Source organism: Nelumbo nucifera, chromosome 4, assembly GCF_055504915.1.
Source record: "Nelumbo nucifera cultivar China Antique chromosome 4, China Antique-T2T, whole genome shotgun sequence".
In the NCBI taxonomy this organism is placed as follows: domain Eukaryota; kingdom Viridiplantae; phylum Streptophyta; class Magnoliopsida; order Proteales; family Nelumbonaceae; genus Nelumbo; species Nelumbo nucifera.
Genome location: NC_142652.1, coordinates 84,832,404 through 84,842,406, shown reverse-complemented (window position 1 = coordinate 84,842,406; position 10,003 = coordinate 84,832,404). Strand labels below are relative to the sequence as shown.

Genomic DNA, 10,003 nt, shown 5'->3' with positions numbered 1-10,003 from the left:
ATAAAAGATAAGAGGGGTGGAAGAGGAGACTATCAGACTCTTCTTCTTTTATCCCTTCTTCTCCATCTTCTTCATCTTCTTCTTCTTTTCTCTCCTTGTTATAATATGAAAATATTTTACAAAATTTATTGGACTGAATCACATCAGTATTATAATCATGTCTGGGGTTAAGTGCAACTTTCTAGGTTTTCCCATATGTCTCCAAGGTCTAGGGCATAACTGGAAATTGATAAACATCTAGTGTTTCTTATAAACACCCTTGGCTGTGCTTGGGGTCTAACCTTAGCAACTAAGACAAGTTGCTCCACTAGTTTGGTAGTACACCGGTATCAGTCTTGTTAGGATAAACTCCCCAAGTCTATCCAATGGTTGTGAACATTCTAAACTAACACGAGTCTCATAAGTGTCCATTTTAAGGTGTAATTCACAAAAGCACACCAATAAGAACATGAAACAATAATGTACTGTATTCATTTATTGATAAATATTTATGTACATCAACTTGATTAGAGGGCATAAATTGTTTAACAATAACTGGAAATTGGTCTGAGATTAGTGTTTCTTCCAAACACACACTGGTTGTGCTTAGGGTCTAACCCTACCAATTGAGACAAGCTGCTCCACCAATTTGGCAATACTCCAGTGTGAGCCTTGTCAAGATAAATTCCCCAAGTTTATCCAACGGCTAAAAATATTTTAAACTAACACAATTCTCACAAGTGTCCAATTTAAGGAGTAATTCACAACCACATACCAAATGTGATTGTGAAACTGTAATGTACTTATATTATTCATAAACCTATGTTGTCTACCTTATCCTATGTGTTAGTGGGGTTGGTTGTGTGAATCTAGTTCCTCTTTGCTGCTTTGTTAAGGGTTATTTTCTCTAATTATTCACTTTTTTCTCATTTCACATCTTGAAATTTGAAAGTCCAAAATTACAATTTGTCATATACCCATATGATGCTATGATGAGATGCATTAAAAGTATGTGGTTTCATCCATGTGTTTATGCTTCTGTTTGCAAAAGATGACCAAGTTCCTTCAGAAACTACTTTTTTTTTTTTTTAAATTGTAAGGTAAACTAATTACCATCTACAAGAACATATTTAGTCCCAAATAGAGAGAATAGAAGGGACCTAGCTATTCTGTCAAAGTATATGCCCTTGAACTTGTCTCCTACTTTTTCATAAGTAGATCAAGTTTCTAATCTTTGCCGGATGACATGACTGCCTTCTCGTATTTTGCTTTTGAAAAGAATAATCCTTCAATGAGCAGTGGTGATATCATAATTTCTGGGAAATGCGTTTTCCTAACAGACCCCATAATGGCTAAATGTTCCTGCACACCCACATAAGCTAGCCACCCACTGAAAGTATAAAAAGAAAAGAAAAATAAAAAGTCCATGATAGAATTATACACTACCTTCATCAGTTCCTTGCTTGGCCTATGGCATTGTATTCTTAGCTGAAATCCTTTATAACGATGCTCTTTATTGAGCTAGCTCATAAACCTGGTTTTGGTCTTATTGTATGATAAAACTGGGTAACATGGAAAACTGATACAATGAATAAACACAGCTTAACAAAATGTATTAGTACAGTAGGAGCTTTAAGTCTTGTGGGCAAAGAGGCTTGCCTTTGTGGTGTATTATACAAACATCTCTATTCAAAGAAAGATACAAGAAATAGGAAGTAGAAACCAGAAAACATGTTAGAATCTCCCAAACAGTTAACATTTTGAATAAACAGAGAATTATGGCAGACTTCCAAGCAGGCCTTTCAGTTGCTGTAGTGGTATCAGCTAGCATTCAGGAACAGGTTTGTGTTTCTCTCCTTATATCATGCTGTCTACTCGGGATGGTAGTCTTTTGAAGAAATTGCTCGGTATAGAAGGCAACTTGCTGCGGAATCTGGGGTGTCGAAGCATGAAAAGGCCTATGACCAAAGCCACTACTCTGAATGGAGTGATATACAGCACAATAGCAGCGCAGAGACAGAAGAATATGAAAAGGCTAGTTGCCCTTGGGTCTCTCCAGCTGAGAAGTGACTGGAATCTCTCCCCCTGTGTAGCTATGTCTCCTACCACCGTCTGAATCCTCCCTGCAACACTTCTAAGCCTGTCATATCTCAATCGAACTATGTCTTGGGGCTTAGATGTTGGGAAAGTGTCGAACTCCTCATCTAGCTCATCTGGGTGGACTGCCTCTGCCCATGAGAGTCTAGTGTCCATGTGAGGTGGGTGTCTTTGGCGGAATCTGTAGTTCCATATCCCAATGAGGAACATATAGAGGAAGATGGTTGGGAGTATTAACTCCGGGTACCATATCAATATGAGGAACAGAACATGAACGAGGACTGATGTGATTGGGTTCTTCCAGTGACAAACATCATCAAACCATCGGCTGACAGTTATTGTACCAGATAACAGCGACATGATCCTAAAGAAGTAAGCTTTGCTTCTTCTCATACTCCACATGTGAGAATCCACATCCAGCATATACTCAACAACTTCCTTCCTGAGTGGTGGCTCGGCACGTCCAAGCCTCACTGCCACAATGTTCATCGCCAGGTATCTAAGACTGTCTAATTGGTTTACTGTGAAAGGATGTATATAATGCATCTTTGGAAGTAGAGGATGGCCATAGAGGTATATGATGTTAGCCAAAGAAAGGCAAGTAAAACGAACTGCTAACTGGAGCTCCCCCATTTTCTTTATCCCATTTGGGTGTAGAACAATAAGTGGGTAAGAGTGTGTGTAGATCTTATCTGCTTCCAGGGTTGACAGTCGAATTCTTACCTTTCCAATCCGTGAGTCTCTTGCTGTGCCACCGGTAGCTGGTTTCTCGTTACCCCCCAAATGGCAGTTGTCGAAAACTCCTAGTGTGATCACTGTGCAAGGATCATAGACCTCCCATGTGTATTGCTCATTCCATTTGGGACTGAAGCTGTCAATAATTGTTCTGGTTCGTACCCACTTCTGTCCATACCTGGCAACGCAGTAAGCATCTGTGGCGCCCCGGCCATCTCTCATCTTCATGGGCAACAGCCCCTGTGCGCTCAGGATTCCCACCTCCAATATGCCGATTGGTTGCTTCCACAGCTGCCTTGCAGTAGGGCGTTGGTCACTTATGTACATGGTTGATTCGTCTAGTACATGGTAACCACCTTCCAGACAGACTCTGAGGTGAATCCTGCTAGAAAATTTGAGCTCCTTTCTCTTGTCTCCTTCCAAGACTCCAAACCCAAATTTCTCAAGGTTGAACCAACGAGAATCAACTGGTCGGTGGTCCAGGCGTTTCTCAAATATGTTGAGCGGCAGACTTATCCTCCCAAGGACATCGTCCTTGGATTGGTGCACTCGATCCTCAACTGTAAGCATCAACTGTTCTTCAAAGGGCTCAGCCACTACAAAGACCAGATCTTCATTCCAGAGTGGGTTGATGGTACGAGTTGGGCATAACTTGGTCTTAAGCACTTGGCTGCCAACCTGAACTTTCACAAACACCTCCGGAAGACGGCTTCTGTCATTCGGTTGTACATCCTGGGCTTCAATCACATTCACCCTTAGGTACCACAGTTTGGGTGAGACGTAGACCTTTGATCGGATGTTGAAGACACCCTCTCCATGAACGGAAGCAGCGTCTGAGTGCCAGGCCTCTGGGAAGGCTTCATCAGCCTGTGTTCCCATCCAAACTGCAAGCATGATCTCTCCCTTCACCTTCCCGTCTCCCCGGCGATCCTCTAGTCTGTACCACTGAGGTGCAAGGGGGCTATCGGGTGGCACCCTCGTCGGCACCTCATTTAGATCAAACACCACCTTCCCGAGATAGTCATCTCTCGCCACCATCTCTTTGTCCTTGACGAAGACCTCTAGTGCTGATGACTGAATTCTCTCTTTGGAAAATGCAAACACCTGGTTCCACTCAGGATTGGTTTTCTTCTCGAAATGCCTAGTCGTTCCTTTGTAATTCCCAAGCTTCACTTCTGCATATGGATCACAGTTTCCAGCGATGGAATTGGTAGGTAATTCTTTGGCTTTTACAACTCGAACATACAGGTAGTACATCTGTTCTACAAGGTCGTACGTGCTGGTGAACTTGTCTCCGCTCATCCATCCTCCGCCACCACGTATTCCTCCACTTGGCCATCGTTCTCCAAGTTGTGGGCTTGTGTCCTTCAGTTTGTAGTCCTCCTCCTGTTGGTTAGGATGGGGTTGTGGGTTGTTGATCTGGTGCATGATTAACGGCACGACTTCTGGCTGTCTCTCTACCGATATACCTGCTTGTGAGCAAACTTGCTGCTTGTGTATGTATTGGGTAGTCTGGACTTTCACTTCTACAGGCTCCTTGATCTCCTCCTTTGGCTCCTTGTGATCAGGACCAGCAGTACCAGTAGTACCAGCGACTCCAGCTGGGGAAATGGTGTCAACTGCAACAACTGTAGAAGTTGAACTACCAGTTACCGCAGCAGCGGCCTTGCATGTAGTGGCCGCAGTATCAGTAGCTGCCGGATAATCTGTAGTAGTAACAGTAGTAGTAGCTTTATCAGAAACGGGAGGAGGAGGAGGAGGACGTGATGGTGGTGGACAGGATGGAAGGGGAGTTGTGGGTTCTGATTCAGGTGAAATATAAATTTTCAGGCCAATATCGCCTTTGACGTATGAGAAAAACCATTTCTTTTCTAATTGGAACCTTTGCAAAGCTTCTTCTCCTTTTTTAACAACATTAGAGCCATGAATCCTTACCTTCCCAAGAAAATTGCGGCCAGCAGGGATCGACCTCCTCTCGTTGTAGACGCAAACTTCAATGGAGTGCTGATGGAGGCTGTTGGGGTCTTGCAGGTTGAAGAGGAGCTTCTCGTTCCAGACAGGGTTGAGGTTTCTGTGAACTGTGTGGGATCTGATTCTCTGGTTCTCGAAGTCAACTTCTACAAATGGACTGGAGGATCCTTCACCGTCTCTGGGCATAAGATCGTGAGCGTCCACCACCTCCACCACCAGCTTCATAGTCCCTTTCTGGTTGCTTAATTTGCTGCTGCGAGAAGCTGCAAGGAAGCGGCCTCTCGCAAGAAACCTGAAGCTCGATTCTGAAGCAAAGTTATTCTGACCACGAAAGCAAAAGTGACAGAAAGGAACGGTTAAGGTTCTTCTCTTTGTCTCCTACATGATGCATGGCAGGCCTTGTTTTTGGTTATGTGCAGGAAAAGAGTTCTTTCATGGAGAAGCTGTCTGCAAATGTCTCAGGGAGGTAAAGGCATAAGCTTTGTTTAAAAATTAAGAGAATTGTATTAAAGTGAACCAGACTAGACCCCATTTTCTTATAGTGCAAGTATTAGAAAATCAAATCCCTTGTTCCAATTTCTAACAAAAGATGACCCAAGTCACCTCCTTAGCTGACAAAGATTGCCTTTAGCTTGGCTAGATTCTCTGCAACAGAATGCCCAGAATGCCCTTCATTCTGTCTAAGAATTCTCAGTTATTGATACAGGGATCATATTTGGCTCAAGGCTAATTCTGGTCAAAGTAACAGAATTGTTAGGGAGTGTGTTCGGGGACATTCCTTTCTTCTTTGGGCTGCAAAATCAATGTGAAGGAAAGCAGGCGAACAAAAAATACATACAGAAAGAGAAGCAGACTGCAGTTAAAAGAAAAGCAAAAGCAAAACCCAAAGTTGAAGGCCTGGTGAGCCTTGACAAAGAAGCGTTTTTGCTTTGCTTTATTCTATTCTCTTCTCTCATGGACCTACAATTAATTTATTATTTCCGGTTCTCCTTTCCTTATCTAGTGCCTAGAATTGCACAGAAGCTTCTGCATTCATATCCTTACTTACCTTGGATAGTTTCACATCTATATAACCTAACTGACCAAACCTCTCCTCCCTGATGAGAGAACTGGATTCCATGTTGATGGGCGGTCATTTACCTTTTACCAAAGCTTCTTCCATCCAAGGAAGAAACTGTGAAATCTTTTGAATGTATGAAACCGCAGTTAAAAGGGTTACTGGGAAACGACTTAAAAAGGCTTTTGGCATACCTGGGGAGCCTCCTTTTCATAGCCCTGATTAGAATGCCTTGTCGTGACTGATTGGTTAATTGATTACTGATTAGTGGCCTTGTCTCTATGCTTTGGTTTGCTGATTGCAATCATCAAGGTCTCAATGTAACGAGTCTGGCCTAATATTCTTGTGTATAAATATGCAGATTTTAAATTCCTTGCTGCATAAACAAGAATTTAAAGTCATTATTCTTCCATGCATGCTCTGATTCTTTGCCTTTTCTAGGTCATATGGAGATGTAGGCGGTGATAGTTGGCTTTATTCCTTGTGGGTTGGCTACTTGGCTTTATTCTGTATTACTATTACTTCTAGAAATGCCTAGTCCCTATCAGGAATAGGATGCATGCACTTGGGAGAAATCTTATATAAAAAAATAAGCTTTGAACCATCTATCACCCATAGAGTAGGAATTCCTGAATCTCAACGTGTAATTACATGAATAGGATCGTTATATTAGTTTCGTCTTTGCCTAGAAAATTCTCTACTCAAGGCCCACTTTCTGTTGGAAATTGCAATTTATAACAATGTTTAAACTAGAACAATGCCATGAAGCTAGTATAGGGTGCAAGTTGGGTTGCCTGATTTGAAAATTTTCAACTATATCGGACTTGGGTTCAGGCTTTGTTAGGGCTGTACCTTGGCCGGTCAAAGCTGCCACATGGCTGCTACTGTGTCCCGGGATCACCCGACCTCCTCGGGCCACGTCGGCAAGCCAGCACAACACGCACCAGAGTCGGTGGACTTACCCACATGTGAAAACCTTGAATAGGATCAGGACATGTGATGTGTCTATCTCAGCAATAAGAATCCCTGCCGAGGAACACTAGATCGTCTGAAGACCTCGACAGACGGTCTCCACCCTTAAGCCTCATAAGGAATGTGACCAAGTGCACCACAACACTCAACTATTTAAAGGCATCCTCCCTCAAGGTACACTCTCTCCAATCTCTCCTGCTCTCTAGCCTTCTTGCTCTCTTGCTTCGTCAACCTTGCTCAGCCAGGACTAGCTTGGCCTGGTCGATCTCTTCACTGCTTATTGACCTGAGTGTTAGAGTGCCTTCCCTGTGGACCTCCTTCTCGGGGTCTCTAACTATGCTTTAGTTTCAGGTTTTACTCGGTTCACTACTTCGTCCTTTCACCTCGATCGACTCATTCAAGTTGGTAGGATTTGTCTATTGCGTGCCCACCTTGGTTTAGGCAACGTCAGATTCGCTCCATTTATGAGAACCAGTATGAAAAGCCTCTGGTATCTCTTCTCTCCCGTACACTAGCAACCATGCCTCTGCTGCTCTGGCGCTTAGTCCCCATCACAGGGATCCCGTTCCAGATACACCTCATTGCCCTAGGAAGCTCGTAGTCAAAGTCTATAACTCATAAAGAATTCAGTGCCTTGCAGAGATAGGTTGATCGGTTCATTGTGATGGAGTTGATGGGGCAGCTTGGGGGTATCCCAAAGACAGCCCCACCCATTCAAAGGATGCCCCTTAAGCCAATCCTCCTTCCAAGGACCCCAAAGGGAACCTAGAAGACCCCATGACACCGAAATTTGAGCGTGAGCAACCTTAGCCATCTCTTGGAGATCCAGATCTCATGCCTAGAGCAGAGCCCACAACACTCACTCCTGGGGATCCCAACACTCTAGTACCTGCATCCATTCCAAGGAGTGCCTCAAGCCCTAAGTACAGCCATAATAGCAGCAACAATAGTTCTCAAACACCAAATCAAGCTTGGTCAGGGACCGCATGCACCACCAAAGGCACCCAAGTGCGCCAACATTAGTAGTGAAATCAAGGACATGTGTGAGCGCCTGAACGAGCTCTAGAAAAGTCACTTCGACTGCCATGCACCCACACCTAGAACTTGCCCCAACAAAGAGATAGTCTTCACACAAGAAATCATGGACGAGCTTTCCATGGCTAGCTCAGTTTAAGGACCCCATAAGTCACTTCGACTGCCTTTGCTTCCACCCTATAGGAAGCAGTTCAGAAATGGTATTCACCAATTCGAAGAGAAGTTCCCAACACAGTTCACTAGTAGTTGGCAACATTGGAAGATGTCAGTCAACCTCATGCAACTCAAGCAGAAGGATGAGGAGTCCTTGAGGAAGCCCTTGGTGAGGTTCAATGCCAAGTAGATTCAGTCCAAAACTTGAATTAGTCTGTAGCAGTAGCCACCCTAATGCACGATTTGTGCTCCTTGCGCTTCAGTTTCTCATTGCAAAAGAAGGCCCCCCAAGACATAACCGAACTTTTGGCATGGGTGCAAAAGTACATCAACAACAAGGAAGCATAGACATAACGCCAAGAAAATGAGGAGAATTGGCATGACTTGAAATGCAAAGATCGGGATGACAGTCGGGCTGACCACGATAGGAAGAGGATGGATCATTGCCGAGATCACAGGCCAAGGACTCTGCCTCTAACATTCAAGAATTTCATGCCACTCAATGCAGCACAAACCAAAGTGTTGATGCATATCTATGATCACCTCTTTGTTTGATGGTTGGAAAACTGAAGTCCCAAGGCAACAAGAGAAGTTGAAATAAGTATTGCGAAGTCCACTGAGACCATGACCATGACACGAAGAGATGCAGAGACCTCCGCAATCTTATCAAAGACCCCATCTGCTGATGATGCTAGGGGATGACCCCTAGAAGAGCACACCAATGGTGGACTTCTTAATGGTAAAAGTCCAATCATCATACAACGTCATCCATGGCTATTGAAGCAATGAAGCTCCCAACTCATTACAGCACCGGTGTCACTTGAGGAGATCAGTGCACTACCCAATAATGCTATGTAGTAGCCTGTAGAGGAAAATCCGAATCCTTAGAAGCTCTTTCCGCTAATGGCCTAGACCTTCGAGACAAGCTCCACACATAGTGCAGTCAACCCATTGAGGGTTTGACTCAGATATGGCAGGGATCGACCCCCAAGTCAAAACCCATCGACCTAGCACTAACCCCCACTATCAATGTGTATAATAGAAGAAGAGGATCTTCGCTCTAGAGCGATGGCAAGTAATAAACAAGGAGGTGAACAAACTTCTTGACTCAAGTTTCACTAGAGAAGTGACATAGTCAGATTGATTCACGAATGTGGTAATGGTGAAGAAGGTCAATGGAAAATGGAGGATCTACATAGACTTCACTAACATCAACCAGGCTTGTCCCAAAATTAATTTTCCTTTATCGATGATAGACCAGGTCATCAATGCAACTATAGGCCACAAGTTGCTCTATTTCATGGATGCCTTTTCAGGCTACAACCAGATAAGGATGCACCCCGACGACCAAGAGAAAACTACCTTCATCATTGATTGAGGCCTCTATTGATACAAGGTCATGCCCTTTGGTAATGATGCACCCCAAACACTAGTAGTTGAAGTAGTACCTGAGCTTTCCACTTATGCTGATGAATTTGAGTCCGGGTGATCAATTGCTACTATATCTCTCCACCAAGGATGAGAAGGTAAGTTCAGTCTTGGTAAAAGAAGAAGATGGAGTTCAAAGGCTGATCTACTATACAAGAAAGGTGTTCAGCGATGAAAAACTAGATACCCAAACCTAGAGAGTCACTTTGGCCCTAGTGACTTCATCTTGCAAACTCCAACCATACTTCCAGGCCCACAACATTTGCATCCTCACAGATTAACAACTCAGACAAGTACTGTAGATGTTGGAAACTTTAGGTTGCCTGATAAGGTGGAGTATAGAACTCAGTGAATTTGACCTCAAGTACACTCCTTGGTCCGCTATCGAAGATTAGGCCTTGGTCTATTTCATTGTCGAGTGCACCTTCTCAATTCCCGAATCTAGTCAAAGAGCCTTCAGCATTGGCACTCCACGTTGATGGTTCCTCCAACCAGAAAGGGAGTGGTGCCGGTCTCCTCATCCTCAGGTTGGATGACACCATTCTTGAATATGCCCTCAAATTCAACTTTAAGGCC

The 10,003-nt window shown here is 43.8% G+C and overlaps 1 pseudogene across 1 annotated transcript; it reads right to left on the bottom strand.

Annotated features, from left to right (window-relative positions):
- Positions 1–1,553: 1,553 nt before the first annotated feature.
- Positions 1,554–6,121, bottom strand: LOC104586022 (FT-interacting protein 1 pseudogene; annotated as a pseudogene). Its single transcript, XR_016068693.1, has one exon. The product of XR_016068693.1 is annotated as an FT-interacting protein 1 pseudogene (transcript).
- Between the last annotated feature and the right edge of the window lie 3,882 nt (positions 6,122–10,003).